Source organism: Crocodylus siamensis, chromosome 5, assembly GCF_052110815.1.
Source record: "Crocodylus siamensis isolate JL-2025a chromosome 5, ASM5211081v1, whole genome shotgun sequence".
Taxonomy (NCBI): domain Eukaryota; kingdom Metazoa; phylum Chordata; order Crocodylia; family Crocodylidae; genus Crocodylus; species Crocodylus siamensis.
Genome location: NC_143399.1, coordinates 81,406,772 through 81,430,405, shown reverse-complemented (window position 1 = coordinate 81,430,405; position 23,634 = coordinate 81,406,772). Strand labels below are relative to the sequence as shown.

The 23,634-nt window shown below is 49.3% G+C and overlaps 1 long non-coding RNA gene across 1 annotated transcript; it reads right to left on the bottom strand.

The window, feature by feature from the left end:
- Positions 1-743: 743 nt before the first annotated feature.
- On the bottom strand, positions 744-1,955 carry LOC149864359 (uncharacterized). The gene is made up of 2 exons (XR_016442646.1): positions 1,299-1,955; positions 744-1,096 (listed from the first exon to the last, which is right to left on the bottom strand). It is a non-coding gene; the product is annotated as an uncharacterized LOC149864359 (long non-coding RNA).
- Between the last annotated feature and the right edge of the window lie 21,679 nt (positions 1,956-23,634).

Here is a 23,634-nt window from a genome sequence, read left to right as displayed (position 1 = left end):
AGGGTGGGGCCCAAAACAGTTCTACCAGTGTAGTCCACAGGCATGTTCCCAAACCAGAAGTTCAGCAGCAAGCCTGCTCTGGACTCATCCTCAGTGCCTTCTCGACTCCTCAGTCTGCAGCAGGCCTGAGAGGCTAAAGGAGCAAGCCTGCAGTACCCATCAATGTACTTCTAGATTTAGACTGGAGACTCAAATCGCTCTGATGTACATTTAGTCTCTACAGAGTGTTCTGGGACCTACACCCACTAAGATGCAGGCAAACTCAATTCTGGCCACATCTGCACGTGTGTGGCAGTGAGCTGCACTTGGGTCTTTCCCCAGACCACATCCTGCCTTGTTGCTCTAGTTCATCCTCAGGCACCTGTTGTAGCAATTTTGCCACCAGAGGTACATCTCTAATGTATCAACCCTGGAGATGCCTTTGGCTCCTGTGATAGTGATTGTGGAGGCCACCAGATGGGACACTATGCAACTGAAATGCTCCCCTGTGCCTCCTGAAGGCCCTGCTGAAGGCAGATCTTGGTCCACACCCTTATGTGAGGTGCTATTCCACCCTGCTAATATGCTTCAAAAATGGTTAACACATCTAGTTTTATAATGTACCCTTGGAAGCACGCTAGACCGGGCAATATCCCTTATTCTGGATCCTCAGGGTGCCAAGAGCCCTGGGGCAGGTCTTCTGGCTGAAGCATCCGGTGGAGAGGTGTTTCCCTCACCCTCCAGAAATATACATCCAAGCCCAATGAACAAATGGGTTTCTTTATTGTACACAACTATATACAACAAATCAAGAAGAGGTAATATATAGATAGATCTTATCAACGGTGAATAATAAATTCAGTCTTGAATCCAATCTGCCAGTAAGTGAACAACTCTAACATGGTGGGTGGTCCCCTTACAGCAAACCCCTCACTAATCACACTCAGGGGTCAAATCTTTTTGAAGCCAATTTCCCTTCAGAACGACCCAGCTTCCCACTGCAACACCAGCAACACGGGTCTCGCTGTGGGCGCCTCCCTCAGCCTCGCCTCACCCCAAACGCCGGCCCGGGGATGCGGGGATGAATGGCTTCCTCTCATCGCTCCTGAAAACAGACCTGCAAACGCTACGGGCTTAAGTGTCTCCCCAGCCCCGCTGAGGTTTGGGCCTCCTCAGCCTTCCTCCTCCGGGCCCTCTCGCCTCGCGGCAGGTCTCTCCTTCCCGCAGCCCCGACTGCCCCCAGCTCCCAGACAGCCCGCGGCCGCCGCCGCCCCTTCCCTTCCCTTCCCTTCCCTTCCCTTCCCCGCGTCCCCGGGCACCTGCGGCCTGAACCTGCAGCTCCGCACCCGGTGGGAAAGCCGGGCCGGGCAGCCAGGCTCTCCCTCGCCCTGGCACCGGCTCCTGGAGCGGGCTTCAGCCCCGGTGCCTGCGGCCGGGCCGGGCTGGGCCGCGCCTCCGCGCTGGAGCCGGCTCCCCTGCCTCTGCTCGCGCTCCTCGGCTGGTTTGGAATGCCGGCACAGCCAATCAGAGCCCTTGGCTCGCAGCGGGGCCCTGTCACCGCGGTCATGGTCCAATAAGACGCAGGCACGGCGCGCGGCGTGTCGTTGTGCTCGCAAAACTTGCTCGCGTTTGGCAGCGCTTTCTCCACAGGGAGCGGCAGCGGCAGCGCCTGCCCCTTGGCCGGCAGCCTGCTACAATGATGTGCCGTCGTCTGGGCCTGAAGGAGAAGGACGCAGCCGCATTTGGCGTTACTGGTTTTCCAGGGGTTGTAGCAGGGTGGACTAGGACCGTGCTCCGTTCCCCAGCCCCAGTAAGTGCAATAGGATCCGGCCCCACATGGCCAGGTGGAAGGGGGGGGATGCTCTTTGCCTGGGCACTGCCAACAGTTTTGGTTGTCTGTTCAGTGGAATGGGATTTTGTCCAAGGTATCCCTGTGCCTAAGCCCCATGCAGGGCATAATCAAGTAAATGCACACAGAGACTGCCTAATGCACAGTGACAGTGCAGGGAACAGTCAGTCACACAAAAATATAGGAGGTGGTGGTGTCCACCTTTTACTGTAGTGCCAGGCTCCTATAACACTCATGCAAGAAATGGGAAATCAGGGCTGTAGGGCCGCCTCAGCCAGGACGGGTGCAAAGCCTCGGCTCTCCTCCAGCCTTAAGAGTGCCCTAATCATGAGGCTGAAGAACGGGCCGCTTGAGGAAAGCCTATACCCCTGCCTGGGTAGTTCCTGGGGGGATGCCAAGCCCTGTCAGGACTAGCTGGAGCTGCCAGTATTCACAAGAGGACCCTCTGCATTTTAGCTCTTGGCATGACAGCCAAGTTGTGCCTCTCAGCAGGTATGTGCTGCCAGGGAGAAAAAGGGCCAGGGAGACAGTAAGCCCTATAAAGGCATCTCCTGGTTGCAACCAGGTGCTCCACAGCATTGCTTCTACCATGCAGGAAGCGCAGTAACTGGTGACAGGTAGTGATTCAAGGGTGTACTCAGGGGTTGAAGCAGCTCTGTCTGGTTAGCTGCCCTAGTTTAAAGAAGTCCCAAAACAGAAGTGCAGAATATCACAGAATCATAAAAAGTTAGGGTTGGAAGGGACCTCAGGAGGTCATCTAGTCTAACCCCCTGCTCAAAGCAGGACCATCCCCAGCTAGATCATCCCAGCCACAGCTTTGATCAGCTGTGTTTTGAAAACCCCCAAGGATGGATCTTCTACTGACTAAATTTCCCTTACTGCAACCTAAAACCATTTCTCCTTGTTTTGTCATCTGCCACCACTGAGAATAGTCTAGCACCATCCTCTTTCGAACCCCCTGTTCAGGTAGTTGAAGACTGCTATTAAGTCTCCTCTCAGTCTCCTCTTCTCTAGACTAAATAAACCCAATTCCCTCAGTGTTTCCTCGTAAGTCAAGTCCTCCAGCTCCCTCATCATTTTTGTTGTCCTCCACTGGACTCTCTCTAATTTGTCCCCATCCTTTCTTTAGTGGTGGGGCCCCAAACTGAACACAGTACTCCAGATGTGGCCTCACCAGTGCCGAGTAGAGGGGAATAGTTACTTCCCTTGACCTACTAGCAACACACCTACCAATACAGCCCAGTATGCTGTTAGCCTTCTTGGGAACCAGGGCACACTGCTGGCTCATGTTCAGCTTATTATCCATTGTAACCCCCAGGTCCTTTTCTGCAGAGCTGTTCCTCACCCAGTCAGCCCCCTGCCTATACTCATGCATAGAATTGTTCCATCCTAATAGATCACTCTGAATCCTAGCCCTACCCTCCAGCATATCTACTACTCCCCTCAGCTTGTTGTCATCTGACTCATTAATAGGCCACTGTACCAGAAACTGGTGTCAAGCCGCTGCTATGAACCTGAGAAGCTGGCCAGGGTGGTAGAGAATGCATCTGAGTGCACCTTGGAGAATCATGCAGCCACATTTGCACTGGGAAAAGGGTCTTGAGGCAACCTGGGGAAAGAACAGGCCTTCAAGAGCACAGGGTTGCATGGCCAATGGAACCTGTCATTGGCCCAGAGGGCTGGCAGGGCCATTTAAGAAAGAGCCAGAAGATGGAGCCAGTATTCACCTTCCCCTAGAGAGTGGAAAGTACAGTGCCAGCAGAGAGATGTACAAGCCAAGTAGAGATGTGGGACCCGTGCAGCCAAACTGACAAGTCTCAAAGAAGTTGAGATGAGCCTCAAGCAGAGATCCAGCTGACCCAACAGAGAGAGCTTAGTACAGCAGGTGGCCAGGTTAGCAAGAGCTGACCTGGCGATTCCAGGGATGGGCGGAGACAGAAACTGTACCCTGAGGCAGCTGGTGAAGGCACAGTAGCAGTGTAGGCTGAGTGAATCCTGGCAGGGGTGATGGGAGTCCAGAGTTGGATAAATTTGGCAGATGAGGTAAAGGGATTTGCCTCGTTAAGTAAGAAATAAGAAGAAATAAAAAGGGGATAAACTTATGAATTTTTAATGAATTATAGTAGTGATTAGAAGCAAGAAGGGGATTAATTTATGAACTTTGAATGAAACTACAGCAATGAGTGAGAAGCACATAGTAAATTTATTTGTAAATTTTGAATGAATTTGTGGAAGTAATTAAAAAACAATAAATGAGTTGATTTATGGGCTTGTTAAATGTATTCAGGAGATTAATTAGAGAAGAAGCAGTGAATTAATGTGGAGATATCAAAAATGAATGTGTGAAATGGAGTGAAAGCCTCATGGATTGGCTTTCTCATACTTGTGACAATTTTGGTTTGACCATTAGCATAAAGAAAACAGTAGTCATGGGTCAACAAGTTGACCACCCTCCCAAAGTTAGAATGAAAGCCTAGAAATTGTTGAAAAATTCAGTTACTTGAGCTCTACCATCTCACAAAATCTTGGCTTGGAAGCTGAAATTAATGCTTGCATTGGAAAGGCAAGCAATGTCATGGCTAAACTTCAAAACAGAGTTTGGAAAAAGGGAGCACTCACTCTGTCAACAAAGATGTCTGTCTACAGTGCTTGTGTACTTAGCTCTCTATTGTACAGCAGTGAAATGTGCACTCCTTATCCTAAGAAAGAAAGAACACCGAACAGTTGTCATCTTCAATGTCTCCAGTGTACCTTGGGCATAACATGGTATGACAAAATCTCCAACTTCACTGTTCTGGAACAGACTAAGATTCTCAGTATGTTCATGCTCCTGAGACACAGATACCTCCATTGGTTAGGATATGTGAATTGGCGATGGCCAAATCCCAAGGATATATTCTGTGGTGAGCTGACCACCAGCAAACATCAACTGGGATGGCCCAAACTCTATTTTGTTGATGTCTGCAAGAAAAATCTTCATGAACTGTTAATCAGTGCCCAGCACTGGAAAATAATCACTTTGGACTGCTGCAAGTAGAAAGGCACCATGAAGCAGGGCCTACATTGCTTCAAGATGGAGAGCATCAGTGATGAACAAGAGAAGAGGCACCAGAGGCAGGCAAGACAAAATGGTACTTGGCATGCCAGTGCAAGCTCAGCTGAGTTTGTATATGCAACTTGCTGGAGGGTCTACTTGTCATGCATCAGACTCAGCCACTCAAGGAGCTGTGGTGGTACCTGGTAACCCACCAAAGACACAATCTTCATGGTCCCCAGAGATGGCTGCCAATGATGAATGGAGCAAGGAGTAAGAATTGAAATAATGTTATGTTTATGAATAACCAATCAACTTAGCACACAGATAGTGATTTCATGGGAGAAGAGATGAGAGCAGTTAAATGACAACTTAAGGAATATGGCAGGAACCCCAAGGTAGGACTGGCATGGATATTTTACCACAGACCCAAGAGGACAGGGGCAGGGTGTAGGGGCAGTGAAGCTGTGAAGAAGAGCCAGAGACTGAGCCAGATAAACCCTCACCCCAAAGGATCATCTAACTTCCCCAAGAAAACCACAACATTTAGGTATGGTGGATGAGCAAGAGGGCAGGACAATGGTCAGGCATGTTCCAGTGTCTCAGTGGCCTGAAAATCTACATGCACTCACAGTGGTGCATTGGCTGGAAAGCCTCAAAACCATGACCAGATGATAGAATTGAAAGAGCAAATGGAAATGGCTGTGGATCCAGGTGCAGCAGGCTTAAGAGCACCCCAAGATCAGCAGCAAGCACATGGGTTGGTGCTCTAGCTACTTCAAGGCCGACAGGCCCAGGTGGAAAGACTAAAGGCGAGGACTAAAGAAATGGATACTCAGATTATGCTGTTGAACAGAAAGCAGGAACTAAGTGAGAAGACTGAAGCCCAGCAGGCAGGCAATCCATGTCACGAAAGGACAAAAAATGCCAAAGATGACATTAGAAGATGATGTGGAAGCCTATTTGGAATCCTTCAAGAGGGCAGCCTTGTCAGCTGGATGAGATAAGGTCCAGTGGGCTGAGAAGCTAGGTCCATTGTTGATAGGCCCCACCCAAGCAGCACATATAACCTTGTCAAGGCCCAAGGCAATGGACTATGGAAAAGTGAAAGCTGTCATATTGTATAGGCTAGAGATTTCATCTGAATATTACCAGTAATCATTCCAGGCAAAGAAGAGATGGGTATAGGGACAACTGTGAATTTAGGTCCAAGTATTACGAGACATACTCTACAGATGGATTAATCCAGAGGGTAAAACCCTAACTGGGGTTTTAGGGGTATTCATCCTGGAGCAGTTTCTGGAGGACTTAGAAGATGACACACAAAGGTCAGTTCAAAGGCACCAACCACAAACCATGAAGGAGGTCTTACAATTAGCAAAAGCCTTTACCCCTGCTGAGAGGAATATAAGCAATGGAAAATCTGTGAGGATGGGCTGCCCCAGTAATAGTTTCATAGTAAACTAGTACTGGGGCAGCCCCTGTCCTCACCCAGCCTCCTCTTAAAGTCCCCCAGGGATAGGAGCCAGCACTACTTCTCTTGGAAGTTGGTTCGAGGTCCTAGCCGCCCTGACAGTGAAGTAGCGCCTCCTGATATCTAGCCTAAATCTATCCTCTGCCAGCTTGTGACCGTTATTACTGGTCACTCCTGGTAGTGCTTGGGGGAACAGGGACTCCCCCAGTGTCTACTGGTCCCCCCTGACCAGTTTGTAAATGGCCACTAGATCCCCCTCAGCCTTCTCTTGTGGAGGCTGAACAGATTCAGGTTCCCTAACATCTCCTTGTAGGGCCTGCCCTGCTGACGCCTGATCATGCAAATGGCCCTCCTCTGGACCCTTTCCATGTTGTCCACATCCCTCCTGAACTGCGGCACCCAGAACTGGACACAGAACTCCAACTGCGGCCTGACCAGTGTCGCATAGAGGGAGAGGATCACCTCCTTGGACCTGCTTGAGATGTATCTGCGGATGCATGACAAGGTACGGTTGGCCTTCCTGACAGCTTTCCCACACTGTCGGTCAGCCCATGTTCATATTGGAATCAATAATGACTCCAGGATCCTTTTCTGCCTCTGCACTGACGAGAAGGGAGTTCCCCAGCCTGTAGGTATGGTGCTGGTTTTTCCTCCCCAGGTGCAGTACCTTGCACTTGTCAGTGTTGAAACCCAGCCTGTTCTCATCCTCCCACCCTGTAACCTGTCTAGGTCCAATTGCAACCTATTCTACCTTCTAGCATGCCCACTTGTCCCCACATTTTAGTGTTGTCTGCGAATTTGAATAGGGTGCTTTTTACACCCTCGTCCGAGTCGCTAATGAAGATGTTGAACAGTGCAGGCCCAAGGACCGTGCCCTGCAGAACCCCACTGCCCACATCCCTCCAGGTCAAAAATGACCCGTCCACCACCACTCTCTGGGTGTGGCCGTCCAGCCAACTAGTGACCCATTTGACTGTGTAGGTGTCAACTCCACAGTCCCCTAGTTTTTTAATGAGAATGGGGTGAGAGACAGTGTCAAAGGCCTTCCTAAAGTCCAGAAAGACTACGTCCACTGCTACCCCTGCGTCTAAGGATTTGGTGAACTGGTCATAGAAAGCCACCAGGTTGGTCTGACAGGACCTGCCTTTAATGAACCCATGTTGGTTGCCGCTAAGCATAATCTCCCCTGCTGGCCCCTTGTGGACATGCGCCAGGATAACTCTCTCAAAAAGTTTACTCAGGACTGAGGTAAGACTGACTGGCCTATAGTTTCCTGGGTCCTCCTTCTTCCCTCTTTTGAAAATGGGATCCACATTGGCCCTTTTCCAGTCCTCTGGCACCACGCCAGAGCACCATGAATGCTCGTAAAGCTGTGCCAGGGTTCCCACTATGATCTCTGCTAATTCCCTCAGCATTCTGGGGTGGAGATTGTCAGGACCTGCTGATTTAAATATGTCCAGTCCCTCCAGAAGTTCCCTGACTAGGTCCTCACTAACCCTAGGCCTGAGTGCGCCTCCCCTGGGACCTAAGGGGAGGGAGGGGTGACCCGGTCCCTGCTCAGAAAAATGGAGGCAAAGAAATTGTTAAATAGGTTAGCTTTGCTGTCTGGTGCGACGACCAGATTTCCTAGCATGTCCTGCAGAGGCCCCACGTTACCCGGTACCTTCTTTTTACCCCCTATGTATTTAAAAAAGTAGTTCTTATTGTCCTCGATCTGAGTAGCTAGTCCCAGTTCCATCTCAGCCTTGGCCTTCCTGGCCACCCCCCTACAGCCCCAAGCAACCGAGGTATAGTCCTCCCTGGTGATGGCCCCTCCCTTTCGTTGGGTGTGTCACAGAGGCACTCTGGTGCGCTGCTTCTATGAAGGGATACAGGTGCCGGTTGCTGGGGCAACCACAGTTGGTCAGCTGACCAGGAGGGGGCAGGGCCTGGAGTATATAAACAGCCCAGGCTGAAGCCTAGCAGGCAGTTCCCCTCTGGCAGCCTGAGCAGTGGGAGCTCTGCTGCAGAGCAGAGCAGAGCAGAGCAGCCTGACCACCTGAGCGTCTGCGTGATGGTACGGGGTGGAGAGAACCCTGACAGGGAGGTATTAAGGAGAGCCAGGGTGGTGCAGAATTTATGTTATAGCCAGGAGGCTTATTTTGTGTTACAGCCGGTTGGCTTATGGCTTTGTATTTGCTGTTTGGTTGTTTGTGTAACACCGGAGGACCGGGTGAGGCTGTAGGGGTTGGAGAAGGCCTCATGGGGGCTACCCAGTAGAGTGGGGCTTCCTGGCACCAAGGAGGGTGCTGCGTTTGGGGGTTTGTACAGACCCCGGCCCCAGTGGGGCAGAGTCATGCAGCACGAGACAGGCCCCAGTGTGGGCGTGAGCACGAGTAGAGCCCTAGGGAGGGGCGTGCAAGCAAGAAGCCCAGTGAGGGCACAACGTTCAGGGGGCACTGACCCCAGTCCCACGAAAGGGGTCTTGAGGGCCAGGTAAGGCGGAGGCCGCCTGAGCCTGATTGTGAAGTCGGGCGTAAGACCCCTGAAGCGGGTCAGGGGGTCAGGCACGGCTACAGCCACCTGAGCCCCGACTAAGGGAAGCGCGGGAGATGAAGCCCAGTGCGGGCGACGTGAGCACAGGGAATACGAGACAGGCCCCTGTAGGGGTGAGTGTGTGCGGAACGCAGGACGGCCCCAGTAGGGGCGAGTGCTCTGAGGTGAGCACATTAAGACGCCCGGTGAGGGCAAGTATAGAGGTAAGGAGCCCGGTGAGGGCGGGCATATGACTAGAGCCCGGTGAGAGCAAGCACAAGATTAGAGAGCCCAGTGAGGGCAAGCATATGACTAGACGCCCGGTGAGGGCAAGCACAAGATTAGAGAGCAAGGGCATAGACGAGATAATGTCCGGAACAATTGAGAGGCTTGGGGCGTGGTATTAGGGGCGGAAGGAGCCACGCGATGCCCATAGGGTTGGGGCACCAGAATCCATTTTTGTATAGAGCAGGGACCGGAAGGGTAAGAGCACCGGGTCCAAGGGGTCAAGTAAAGGCAGCCTCCCATTAATATTATAGAACCATCAAAGTCGTGGCGGGCGAGAATGAGGGTGCTAAACTGGCAACTTGGCACGGTAGGGGCGCCAGGAGAGATCATGGCCGCTCCTGGGTCCCCGCGCCGTGACAGGGTGTACTCCTCCTTCTTAGTTAGATGTTCCTGTATGCTTTTGGTGAGCCATGGGGCAGTAAAACAGATGAAATGCCATGGGGCATCCTTAAAGAAACATGAACCATCCCCAAACCTCCTTTGGCAACCCAGGAGGGTAGAACCATAAGAAGTTATAAGTTACCTTTGTGGAATCCGAGGGCATATCAGCCGGTATTGTCTGCAGAGGACCTGGGAAGGGCGGCCTGAGGAGGAGGCTCCATGGCATCTGAACAGCTGACTACACGAAGTATCCCATGATGAGATGATAGACTGTAGTTTTGGTTGACAAAAGAGGTTCTCAGGGATCCCGAAACCCATGGCGAATGTTAAAGTGTGGGCCCTGATCATTCTGGCGATTGTCAACTTCAGCTACGTTCAAATTATGCTGAAGGCTGGCCTGCTGGCCCTGCAACTTGTTATCAAGGATACCGCAGTTATTATGCTTTGCATGCATGGTGAGACCTACACTTAACTGAGGAGGTGTCTATCTCTAACTATTATGGGGCAAACACAAAAGTTACTGGTGGGGATAGCATGGTGGTTGCCATGTCCCATGCTGTTGGGTCAAGATTGGCCATGAAGTGCTCAAATAGGCCATAGGAAGTAAGCAGGCGAGTAATGGGATAGGGAAAGAGGACTACGGAGGACCTGAGGAATTAACTAGAAATGAGCCAGACCCAGAAATGGAAGCAGAATTGCCCGAGATGTTTGATTTAGATAATGTCTTTGGGGAAGGACAGTTCTGGGAGGAACAAGTGGGGAAGCCCACATTCTGCAATGTATATGAGAGTGGATCACAAAGATGCAAGGTGAAATGGTACACCTGGACCTAGCTAAGTCCTATCCCCATTTCAAAATAACGGACAGAATCTTGTACCAGGTTGAGTGGGGAAAGGCTAAAGGGGAAGAAGTAACTCAAGTTTTAGTACCTCAGAGATACCAACCTGCCTTGTTACACATTGCCCATGCCCTCCCCATGGGAAGGAACCTTGGAAGGGATAAGACAGTAACTAAGTTAATGTAGTGAGCATACTGGCCATATCTACAAAAACAGGTTGAGCAATTCTGCCACAGGTGCCCCGAATGTCAAAAGGTTTCTGCTATAGATTTCATAGACATTAGGGCTGGAAGGGACCTCGGAAGATCATCGAGTCCAGCCCCCCACGCGAAGGGCAGGAAGTCAGCTGGGGTCACCCCTGATAAACTTATAGGTGGCCATCAGATCACCCCTGAGCCTGCGCTCTTCCAGAGTAAAGAGCCTCGTAGATCTCAGCCTGTCGTCGTAAGGTTTGTTTTCCTGACCTCTGAACATGTGCGTGGCTCTTCTCTGGACTCTTTCAAGCTTCTACACATCCTTTTTGAATTGTAGGGCTCAAAAATGGATGCAGTACTCCAGCTGCGGCCTCACAAAGGCCAAGTACAATGGGAAAATGACGTCCTGGGATTTGCTTGAGAAGTATCTATGGATGCAAGCCAGCATTTTGGTCGCTTCACTAGCCGCAGCATCACACTGCAGGCTCATGTTCATCTTGTGGTCAATGATGACCCCCAAGTCTCTTTCTTCCATAGTACTAGCCAGCATAGCACTGCTGAGCCTATAAGAATGCTGCAAGTTTTTCCTCCCAAGATGGAGAACCTTGCATTTTTCAGTGTTAAACACCATCAGGTTCTCATCCACCCATCTGCTGAGCCTGTCCAGGTCAGCCTGGATCGCCCACCTGTCTTCTGCTGTGGATGCTTTGCCCCAAAGTTTGGTGTCATCGGTGAACTTGGCCTGTCCACTTCTGACTCCAATGTCCATATTATTAATGAAGATGTTGAACAGTATGGGTCCAAGGACAGAACCTTGGGGGACCCCACTGGTCACAGGGCACCATGACGATTGACTTCCGTCAATTATCACCGTCAGGGTTGGACCACGGAGTCAATTTACCAGCCAGCGGATCGTGGTGGAGCCAAGGCCACAATTGGTCAGTTTCACCCAGAGGTGATCATGGGATACCAGATCAAAGGCTTTTTTCAAGTCAAGATATGTGACATCAATCTCTTCTCCCTTGTTCAGGTGATAGGTCACCTGGTCGTAAAAGGAAATGAGATTGGTCAAGCAAGACCTACCCGCAACAAACCCGTGCTGGCTATCCCTCAGGATGTTGGCGTCAGCCAGTCCATTAAGGATGGCCTCTTTAATAAACTTTTCTAAGACCTTCCCCACGATAGAAGTCAGGCTGATGGGCCTATAGTTTGCTGGATCCACTTTCCTCCCTTTCTTGAAGATAAGCATCACATTGGCCTTCTTCCAGACTTCGGGCACTACACCAGAGCTCCAGGAGTTCTCAAAGATCCATGCTAGAGGCTATCACCACTCCAAGGGCCCCACAAGTTTCCATGCCCCTGGTAGAAAGACCTTTCAATAGGGTACCACTAGATATTGTAGACCCTTTTCCAAAAAGTACTACAAGGTAATAATTTGTCATAGTTTTTGTTGACTAAACCACCAGATATCCTGAGGCAGTCTCCCTGAGATCAACCATAGTGTGAAGGGGCTGCTCTGCGTTGGCTGCCCGCCTCACAGGGGACCCCCGGTGGGAGAGGAATGAGCTGTCCTCACTGCACCTCCGCCAGTCTCGCCTGCCACGACTTTGATGGAAAATTGGGGTACACCATATTGTGGCGCGTGCAGTCCGGAAGGGGCACTCCATCTCTGCTAAGCCCTGAGGGGGTCCTGAGGGATCCTTCCTCCCCTACACCCTCGCCCGGTCCTCCGGTTAGTGGCCGTCTCCCAGGGCAGACCACCCTACAGGGCATTAGCCCCAACAATGTTCATAAAGGTGAAAGAAACACAGAAAAAAAATACAACATCCAACACAAAGTTCTTAGCTGGAGAGGCCCGGGGTCGGGGTTTCCTGACCCCTGTGTTGACCCCTTTCTGAGTCGGGTTGGGACCTTCTGCCTTCAGCCCCGGGGCTCCCTTCTGCCCCTTAGCCTGCCCGTGAGCCATAGGCGTGGTGGTTTTCCCCGCCTGTGATTGCCCCTCTTTTGCAGTACTTACGGTACCCGGCTCCTGCCGGGTGCCGCTGCCTCCCGTGGTGCTACGCCGCTCGTCCCTCCGATGCTGGTCGGTCGGGCCCTCCTGCTGTGCGGGGGCTTACCTCCGCCCCAGAAGTTCTGGCCACGTTGCCAGGCGGCTCGCACCCGCTCCAGGGTGGATTCTCCGCCGCCGGCTCTTTCCCTGCTCACCTCCGGATCCACCGCCTCTGCCTCCGGATCCGCCACCTCTGCCTCCGGATCCGCCGGGCTCCTTTTATCCGTCCGGGTAGGCCTCGACCCAGATGCGTCCGGGTTCCTGGAAGGGGGAAACTTAAGTGCCGGGCTTCCCGCCTGGACCCGGAAGTCGGGCCAGTTTCCACCACCGTCGGCGTTGCTCTTGCTCAGCACCTTCTCAGCCCCCTAACACATAGCTTCTCAGGTGGCAGAAGAGTTAAGTGAATCTCAAGGATGGGGATACCCCAAGACATTCTAACAGACCAAGGGATGAATTTTATGTCCAGGATATTGAAAGGGGTATATGAAACTCTAAGATTAAGACACTTGCGCACCTTTTTCTATCACCCCCAGATGGATAGGCTGGTGGAGAACTTTAATTGGATGCTGAAGTGAATGATTTGAGCCTCTATATAGAGAGACCCCAGAAAGTGGGATTTACTAATTTCACCCCTGTTGTTCACTATTAGGGAAGCACCCAAGGCATTGATAAGCTGTTCTCCCTTTGAATTAATATATGGCCATTGGCCCCATGGCTGCTTAGATATCATTTGCAAGGGTTGGTGAGGCAATGAACAAACTAATAGGAGGACGTCCCAGTACATGAGAGAGTTGAGGCATCATTAGAACAGGTACAATGGATTGCCCATGACAGGTTGTAGGAGAGTCAGAATTGGCAAGAGGAGTTATGACTGGTGGACAGAAGAAAAAGAATTTCAGGTTGGAGAGTAAGTATTGGTGCTGCTCCCTGATAGTGGTAGTAAACTCCTCTCAAGGCGCCAGGGGCCAGGATGTAAAGCAGGCACCAAAATTATGAATATAATACAAAATCCCCCGTCCCCAAGCCACTGGAGATTCTGGAAAGTTTCCACATTTATTATGGAATCAAAGAAAAAAATCAAAGTTTCTTAACAAGGGGGCTCGACTAAGGATCTTGATAGAACATTTTTAATTTGGAAAGCGGTCAGATTCTTTAAGTCTGTGTGTGGTGTGCCAAATGAAGCAATTCTTTCCAACTTTGACAGTATTTAAGGGCATAGGCAAGACTACAGAAGTGTGACTTGAAGCTAGGCCTGAAGTCATATCTTGGAGTCCTTGGTGACTGCAGTTTAAACTTTGAAAATGATACAGATAGCGGATTGTCACAGTCCTCGTGATGTAGCCCCAAGAGTCTTGATTTCTCGTGTCCCTTTTTGGGTTTTGGCCTCAGGACCTAAACCTGCCAGCTGATGTCAGTGATGAGTCCCAACCAGAGGTCCACACAGCGAAGTCCTCTCCTAACACGACTTGATGTTTATGGGAGTAGAATTCTGTACCTGGGTGCGTAGTTCCCATCAGTCGTCATCCACCATCCTATGTTCGTGAGGGCTCCACCATCCCCTACACCCTCGCCCGTTCCGCCGGGTGTTGAATCATCTTATTGTCACTGGTCCAGCCAGCGTGTTCTCACCCAGGGCCTCTGTCTTTATATCAAAAAAAAAAAAACGAAGCACTCCTGGCTTGGAATTATTGTTCACCAGGCTCTTAACAAACAAAAGAAAAAAAATGCTCTGTGAGGTCACTTTCTCCTTCACCTTGTTCCAGTCGTTACAGTACCTCTTCATGAGCCTCCTATTGTGGTCATTATGGTACCCTCCCCTCACCGGGTCTACCCTTGAAAATTTGTCCTTACCTCCCTTTTAGGGTCTTTACGGTACCTTGTCTCTGGAGTGTCCTCCTATTAGGATCTTTATAGTATTTTCTCTAGCCGTGCTCTGCAGGCTGCCAGCAAGACCACGATAAGTTTCTGATGCTGATACTTCACCGATCCTTTCTCTAGGCTTCCTCTTTGTAGGAGCCTCCTGCCAGCTTTCCAGGCTGCTCTCAGGCTTTCTTGCAGCTTTGCTTGGCCTGTCTCCTCTCCTTATGGTCCTGCACTCTTCCCCTCTGCCTGCTCCAGGTTCCTCTTTATACTGGGGCTTGAATGCCCGGCCCCTCCCCTCCAGAAACACCTGGGTAAGGAAGATTTCTGGAGGGTTCTGTGGAGCTTTTGGGCTGGGGCCGCTGATTCTATCTTTGGCCAGTGCTCCTTTGCTCCCAGTGGCTCTCTCTCTTCCTCACATGCATAAGCAGAAAGTTTGATGTAAACAATATGCCAGAATAAGTTAATGGTAAATGTTGGAATTCATGTTAAATCAGAGAGGCATAAGAGAAAGCAGCTGATTAGTAGGCCTATGTCTAAGCAATAACTGCTAACAGGCTATTAGTAAGCAACCAGGTCTTCCAGAAATGTTTTTAATAAGGTTAGAGTATTACTGTAGCCATGATAGTGAACAAAATATGCAAGAAGGAAGGGTGATCTCTTTTACTGGACCAACTGATTTCTATGGTAGTTGCTCCATCAACAGAGAGGCCACTGGGCATTTGGTTGCAGTTGTGATGACATTAGTTGTGGATTTTCCTATTTTGGATTTCCATGTAGCAAAGTGGGCCACGTGGTGGGCCAGCAGGGGGTGCTCTTGCGCTGAGCCACCCACCTCACTGCATGCAACCACCTCCCCGGCTCCAACTGCCTCCCTGGGGGTGCCTCACGTCCAGCTGCCCCCCTTCCTGGAGCATACCTGCAAGTCTGGGGGTAATGTTGCCACCACCCAGAGTCTGCACTGTTCTTGGCACAGTGCCCCCTGGGAAATACAGGCCTAGTAGTCCCAGAGGGTACCTGACCTACTGAAAGAACTTGCGGTGCTTCCCTTAGTCTGAAGCACAAATAGTGGTCAGCCAGGCCAAGGGGACCCCAAGGCATAATCTAGACCCTCTCCCAATAAGTCTTCCATGCTATGTACAGAAGAGAACTTTATTAATTACAAGGAGTAGGTCTGGAGTAGGGTTTACAGGGTAGAGCAGTATCAGAGAAAGACCTTAGAGCAAACAGGATAGCTGGGTAGCCTTTGATCATGCATCTGAGTTACTGCAAGCTATATATCTAGTTATATCTCAAGTAGCTTACTCACAACTATCATGAAGAGGCTGATAGAGCTTCCCTCTGGAGGCAGGCAGTTCATAACGTGTCCATGTGTTGAGAGAGAGAGAGAGAGAGAGGACTTCAGATGTCCTGCTCATCTCTGTGTCTTCATAATGTCTTCTGCCTCCCCTCCTGGGCAGTCTTTAACTTATATAGACCTTCTGACCTCACTCTGGGGTCCAATGGAGACTAGCTGAAGTTGGCTACAAGCCAATCAATTGGAAAAGCACCACTGTTTGCTGGGTAGACTGGCAGGGGCTCCAGCCCCCCTCACAGTCATGAGGTCTTTGCTTAGAACGATAGAAAGTTTAAGCCCCCACCCAGGTGTGTGAGGTCAGTCACGCAGGCAAAGGGGCCTCTCACCTACTTCAGTGAGCTGCTTAGCCACTAGAGGGATAGACAGGTGAGGAAGGAGACAGAGGAAAAACAACAAAAACTAGTGATGGAGACCAGGATGAGGCTGGGATGGAAATCCTCCACAGGCCATGAGCAGGCTGTCATCTTCCTTCTTGGAAACTTTTGTGGACACATGTACAAGGCCTTGTAGGACACGACATTGCAGCAGCTTGAAAAAGTGTGGAATGAAACCACCATTCAGAATAAACATCTAAGTTCCAACCCAACAATAAAGCCTTCTGGTTTTGGCCTTCCAGTAAAAACATGGAAGTTTCTAAATCAGATCTGAACTAGGCATAGTCATTGTGGTCACTTGATGCACAGATGGTATATTAGGAGTTTTGCAGAATGTGACTGTGGCTACTCAGATCAAACTACGGAACACATAACAACACTCTATACATATTTGATGGTGACGTTGCAGAGGCCCTTTCCTCAAGAGCATTAGACTGGTTAACTAACCTTAAACTGGACTTATAATTGTTGCTACAAGTCAGCCATACGAAAGAAGAAGACTGGACCAACTGCATATTTGGGAGAGATGTCAAACAAGTTTCTGGGTACAAATTACCCTTCTTCGGGTCTCTCCCAATTATACAGTTGGTCCAATAAAAGGTATCACAAAAAAACCTTGCTTATCACAAGTGCTTTTGTAGTTTCAGATATATTGACATTAGGTAGAGGTTTATATTACAATTTATATTGTAGCTATGTATTCAACTCCTTAATAAAGCTGTTAGAAACTTTGGAGCTTTGTGTAAAGGAGCATGACCATAAAGTAAGGGAAGGTAAGAAGGAAAGTGATACAGGCCACATCTACACAAGACACTGACTGCGCAGTAACCCATTACTACTGTGCGGTAGCATCACATGGCAACAACTGACATGATGCTACTGCACAGTAGTATTAGGCTACTGCATAGTAATGTCATGAAAAAAAAATTCATCAGCACTACTGCATGGTAACTCAGGATACTGCACAGTCATTTAGTACTTGTTTATACAAGAACTAAATGACTGCACAGTAATGACTGCCCAGTCAGTGTCTCATGTAGACGTGGTCACAGATACATTCCAAACTAATAAGGGTTGAGATAAGAAATCCTCCCTCTCAAAAACTGCAATTTCATATGGACTTAAGTTTCAGCTAACTAACAGCATCCAGGCTTATGAAATATGTGATTTAGAAAGGTGTCAGGTGCCTCAAAAGTGCAAGGAAATTGAAGCAGAACAATCATACGTTTGCTAGCATCCGCAATGTATCCAACAGTTGGCAGCCTACAGAACCATTTATCCGGTCCACAGAGCGAGGGGTTTCTGCAGCATTTCAGTGCTGGGGGACTTCTGTGGAGGGCTTCAGGAAGGGGAGGCTCCACCCATATGGTGGCCAGGTAGACGGGTGGATTAGTGATGGCTGCTGTGGAGGGAAGGAGGAGCAATGACTGCAGACCCTCCCCACCAAAAAACATGTCTTGGTTAAAAGGGACCTTAAGGATCTTTAGAAAGGACCTGTTGCTGTGGAGGGAAGGAGGAGCAATGACTGCAGACCCTCCCCACCAAAAACCATGTCTTGGTTAAAAGGGACCTTAAGGATCTTTAGAAAGGACCTGTTGCTGATACGTTCTACATATGGTGATATGTCTAGATCAAGTGTTTTGCATGCATTCAATAAACAGCTGTTTGGACTCCATTAGGGTCATGTTGTTCCTTTGTGTGCGTGTATAAAAGAATGAAGACAAATGTGTGAGGAAAAATAGAAGCATCCCCCCAGTCAAAATATAAAATTACGAATATGCAAAATAATATGAAAAGATATGCAAATATTTTTATCAAATATTGGGGGGAAAAACCCATGGGAAATGAGAGAGATTTTCCCTAGTTTTGGGACTTTTCCTTTTTCGTCCAGTTCCATTTTACTTCATACTCCTCTTTAAAAAGAACTAAATTCATTGGTTGTAAGAACGAGTGGGATATTCACAACAAAGCACTTGTAGGTATACCACTAGGTACCTACTACCTCTGCTTCTAAACATCTTTAGAAATCCTTTTGTCAGTGCAGGAGGATAGGGCTCTGTGGTTGCTGGCCAAGTTTCACTGGCTGCCATCAGTCTCAAAGGTATTGTGCAATTGTGGCTCCATGGTTGGCTGTGCTGAGTTGCAACTCTGGATTGGATGTTCATATTTCTTGGCTCCCGTCTGACTTCCTGCAGGATTGTCAAAAGGAAACTGAACAGCAACACTCAGCAAAGCATCTTCTCCCCTACCCTCTGCACTTCCCATGAAGTTTGACACCAAACTGTCTTTTGTCTACATGGGCAGGCGAGTGTGCAGCCCAAGCCCTTTGAGTAATTTGAGCTGTTTCTTTGCCTCTGTGCTGCCACTGTAGCTACCATGTCTTTTACCACTATCTGCATGCATTTGTTTTTAATGCAATTCACTTTGGTAGAATAGACACAACCCAACATCACTAACCTCCTCCACCATCACCCTGGCAGGGCCAGTGAGAAAATCAACATGGCTCACACTGAACAGCCCCAGGCCCTGGCTGCACATCATGTTCCAGTCCCAAACTGTGTATATGTTGACTTCTCTCTAAGGTGCACCTGGCCTTTCTATTGTGACTGTGTGAGTCTCAGTGTGCTGGAGAACCATTAGTACTGTAGAGAAAGAAGGTTTGACAAAACCTGATTGGCAAGGTGCATAAAGAGGGAAATCCTATCTGACAGACTTGAAAAATGAGACAGTAGGCACTAAGAAGGCAAGGGAAATTCATTGTCCATCAAAACCAAATAACCTTCACATGAAGGAGTAATCTTACAGGGCTCAGCATTAACTGTATCAGCCCACTTCTGCGATGTGAGAGGAAGAAAATCACTGCAAGTAGCTCTTGGGACCTCAGCTTATGGAGAACCTATCAGCAAAAAGGGGAAACCAAGACTGAGGGTGGAAACAGACATTGCCTTTTGTTGCTTTTGTGATGCCACAAAAATGTCTATGGCAGCACAAAAGTCAAGCAAACAGGCAGCCTGTGTCCACAAATGCCCCAAAGGTAGCACCAATTTTTGCCACTATTTAGTAATGGACCTCTGTTTACCTTATGACTGAAGAACACGGGCAGCCCAGAGCTTCCTATGCTCTCCAGCCACCCTGGACAACTGCCCTGGGGGCTTGTAGGTCCTGATCCTGTACACTCTGGCAATTCCTGTGAAGGATCAGGCCCCTCAAGCCCTGAGAGCGACTGTCCTCTCCTACAGAGACATGACCTGGGCAGTCTTGGAGTGCGTCTTTCTAAGCAGAGAAACTCTGACCTTCCCTGCTTACAGAGATGTGCCCCAGGGATTGCCAGGGCTTGAGGGGGCCAATCCTGTGTGGGACTTCCCAGAGTGTGCAGGACTGTGCCCCTCAAGCCCCAGGATAACACATCACCCCTTGTCCCGCAGCCAGAACAGGCAGAGTGATTAGTGACTCACACTTCATCCAATGAAGCAGATCATCTGCGCTGGCACAGCTGATCCATTTCATTTGATGGCATCTCTTTCTAGCCTGAGATACCTAAAGGGTTAAGTGTACAATATTCAAATGCACTCATGTGTGCCAACAGACAGAGCTAGTCAGCCCATGTAGACACTGTTTACTACACTGATCATGTCTATTCGGATACAGTGTGAAGTACTCCCTGCCTGCCTACTGTGGGCAGATTTTGATTTCACCAAGGATTCATCTCTGGAGGTGCTTATTGAAATTGAAGGGAAGGCTTGCATCCCTGCAGTACACAGTGAAGTAGAATTCACTTCTAAGTGTGTGTGAGATGTGTACAAGCTCGCCACTGAGAGTAAAGAACATGTCTATATAAGAGAAGCAGAAGGCTTCACTTATGCTGGCTGGGGATGTCAGGACTTTGCCAGAAGTTATACACAGAAGCAGAATTCTGTTTCATGTAGTGAATATTCACAGTGCAGCTTGCAACCAGCTCTGAGACATGTGACATTGGTCACCCCACCTGGGTGCTACATGCTGTACTCATCTTCCCCATTTCTCATATTTCATAGCTAGAGTGGATTCAGAGAAGTGCAATGAGAATGTCTCAGGAGACTAGAAACTCCCAGTGTCAGAAAGTGAAGAGAATGGGAATTTTACTTAACAAGAGAGATAAAAAGGAGCAGATCACATGCACTTTGCACCTCTCAGCAAGGCCAGCAGGGACTCATGACACAGGTTGCCTAAACATGTTCAACACATGGCACAACTGTGTCCTGGTCCTTGGTTAAGTCCTTCCTCAGGTGCTACCAAAATGACTAACAGTAATGTAATCATAGAGAGGGGCCTCTTGTCTAATCCAATCCCTGCCTGAGGCAGGATCATACCTAGCCAAACCATCCCATACAAATCCTTGGCTAACTTACTACTAAAATCCTGTCTCACAACCACATGGCATAGAACCCGAACCTTCCACAGGTAAAGCAGGGGGAAAATGATGACCAGTGTTGTGCTGCTGCAAGGGTTATTTAAATATGTTTGAGGATTCAAGGAAGAGCGAGAGATGCTCTGCACTACAAAGGAAGGCAACCCTCCCCACCCCCAACTGCCCATTCTCTACCAGTGTGACCATGGAGTAAAATGAATTCCTGACACCAGCCCCATTCCCCTGCTTCCCACACCTGTGCTTCCCCAGTCGCACACCCACACCTGTCTTTGGCCACACATGGTTCTCAGACAACCTAAGTGCTGCAGTAGATTGCCACAAGGTGCTCAGCATGAACCCAAACACTGGGTGCTTCCCCGAGATGGGACAATTCTGCCCATGTCCAGAGCTGGAGTCTACCAAACTGACCTTGCCCAATGTCCCTCAGTGAGCCCTGCAGGTATCAAACAGCCCGTAGCCTTATGAGGCATGAAGAGGCAGAGCACAGGGGGTTCTGCATCCCACACTGAATTGGCCTCAGCTCTGATGGCGCTGAAATTCCTGTTAGAGAAGAGCATCCAACTGAAATCCATTTGTGCACACATCCATGGGTGTGCATACACATGCACATGAAGGTAAATGCACAGGCACACAATGAGCCTGGTGGAAATCTGTTTCCCTTAATGCATCTAAACGGCAGCTTTTTTAGCCAACTGAGTGGCATTTTTGGCACTTACATACAATTAGTAAATCTCTTACTCCTGTACTTTGGATGCATAAGCATTATGTCATAGGTGCCAACTTTTATTTTTACCAGGAGGGGCCTAAGAAGATGGACATGTGGCAAGTTACACATTTCAGGTGACAGCCCTCTTGCTGAGGAGAGCCAGGGGCCTTGGGCCCCATGCTCTTAGCTCCTATGAGCATGTATGCTAGGCATGAGCAGGAGGCTACACACAGAGTGAACAGCTACGCAGCTACATATGAGCACCCATTTTGGATGTATAACTGAGTCTAAGTCCCAAATATATGTGTGTTCAGAAACCTATGACCAGTTAGTGTTAGATGGGGGGTGGCGCGCCCTGTGTTTTAAAAGATACGTAATTAGAGCACTCAGGAGGCTGGAGGCTTAGGTTCTGGGCCCCTCCCATTTGAACCTGCATCTTGAAGCATCTCTCTGACTTCCCAGCCCAGTGCTCTAATTAGCACAGGGGTCATTATCCCAGGCATTATCCCCTCCAGTGGTTCTTTTGAAGTTGAAGCACTGCCCTTTGCATTTAGTTTGACATTATATAAAATAGATGGAAGGCAGTGCAGAAGCTATTGTCCCATTGGGAGCATGTGTCCAAGATAGAAACCTTCCGGGCTAACAGCCACTCCACTGAGCTGTGGATCCTCTGACTGTCTTTCTTCCTGGCCCCAGATACCTTCCTTCTTTTGGCTGCCCGGGGGCCAATTTCTAAAGCAATGACAAAGAAGGGGTTTTAGTAATGTCTGACCTGTGGTGCAGCAGTTAGAGGACTATGCTAAGTAGTCGGAAAGATGGAAGTCCAAAGCGGTTTTTGGGCAAGGTGCAGAACCCTGGTCCCCTGCTCCCTTGGCAGTGCCTAAACCATTGAGTTGTTTGCTAAAATATGGAAATATCCTCTTCCTCCCACTATAATTGTTTCTCTGGGACTTATGCTTGAGTATATGCACGTGGTGCTTCGTATATGCTTGGCCAGTGTTTAACCCTACTGTATGTGCTCAGCCTACACGTGTACGCTTATAATAGCCACCCTGTAAAGCCAGGGCCAGAACCAGCAGAGATGGCCTAACAATTGCCATTTATATGTGCAAAGCCAAACAGAATTCTGCCCATTGTGAATAAATTATCATAGATTTCATAGGCATTAGGGGCTGGAAGGGACCTCATGAGATCATCGTGTCTAGCCCTCCCACCATAGTCAGCTGCGATCAAGTGACCCCAGCAAGAAATATATCCACCTGTTTTTTAAAGGAGTCCAGAGTATGTGCTTGTACCACCTCTGGGGAGAGTTTGTTTCAGACTCTGGACATATGCACCGTAAAGAACTTTTTTCCTATATCCAGTCTAAATTGTCCTTCCTGGAGTTTATGGCCGTTAGACCTTGTTATCCCCTGGGGGTGAATAATGAATAGGTGTTCTCCCAGGTCCTGATGTACCCACCTCATGTAATTGTAGATTGCCATCATGTCCCCCCTGCGCCTTCTCTTCTCCAGACTGAAGAGTCCCAAGTCCCTCAGCCTCTTCCTGTACAGCCTTTCCTCCAGGCCTTGGATCATACAAGTGGCTCTCCTCTGGCTTCTCTCAAGCTTCTCCACATCCTTCCTGAAGCGGGAGGCCCAATACTAGATGCAGTACTCCAGCTGCAGTCTCACCAGGGCTGAGTAAAGCGGGAGGATGACTTCCCTGGATTTGCTTGAGATGCATCGGTGGGAAGAAAGATCATGTGGACAAAAGGGGTGAGGGGGTAGCTCTCTATGTCAAGGAAAGCTACACGTCCCTGCAAGCTGACATTGGCACCCGGGGGGGATGACTGGAGACTCTCTGGGTCAAAATCCGTAGCGAACAAGGCACAGGGGACACAACGGTGGGAGTCTACTACAGACCTCCTAGCCAGGATCAAGAGCTTGACAAGGAATTCACCAGGGAACTAACTGAGGCTGCACGCTCCTGGTGCATGGTTGTCATGGGAGATTTCAACTACCCTGACATCTTGTGGGAAGAGCACTCGGCCACATCCAAATGGTCGTAAAGGTTCCTCATGTGCGTAGATAAGCTCTATCTGACTCAAGAAGTCTATGAACTGCCAAGAGACAAAGCGCTGCTTGACCTGGTACTGGCAACGGGGGATGACTTAATCAGTGACCTAACAATCGAAGGGAAGGTAGGAGACAGCAACCATGAGCTGATCACCTTCACCATCTACCATATAGCAGGCAAGTCAGTCAGCAAAGCAGAAGTCCTCAACTTAAGGAAAGCTGACTTTGACAAGATCAGGAGGCTTGTTGGCAAGGCCCTAAGGGACCACAA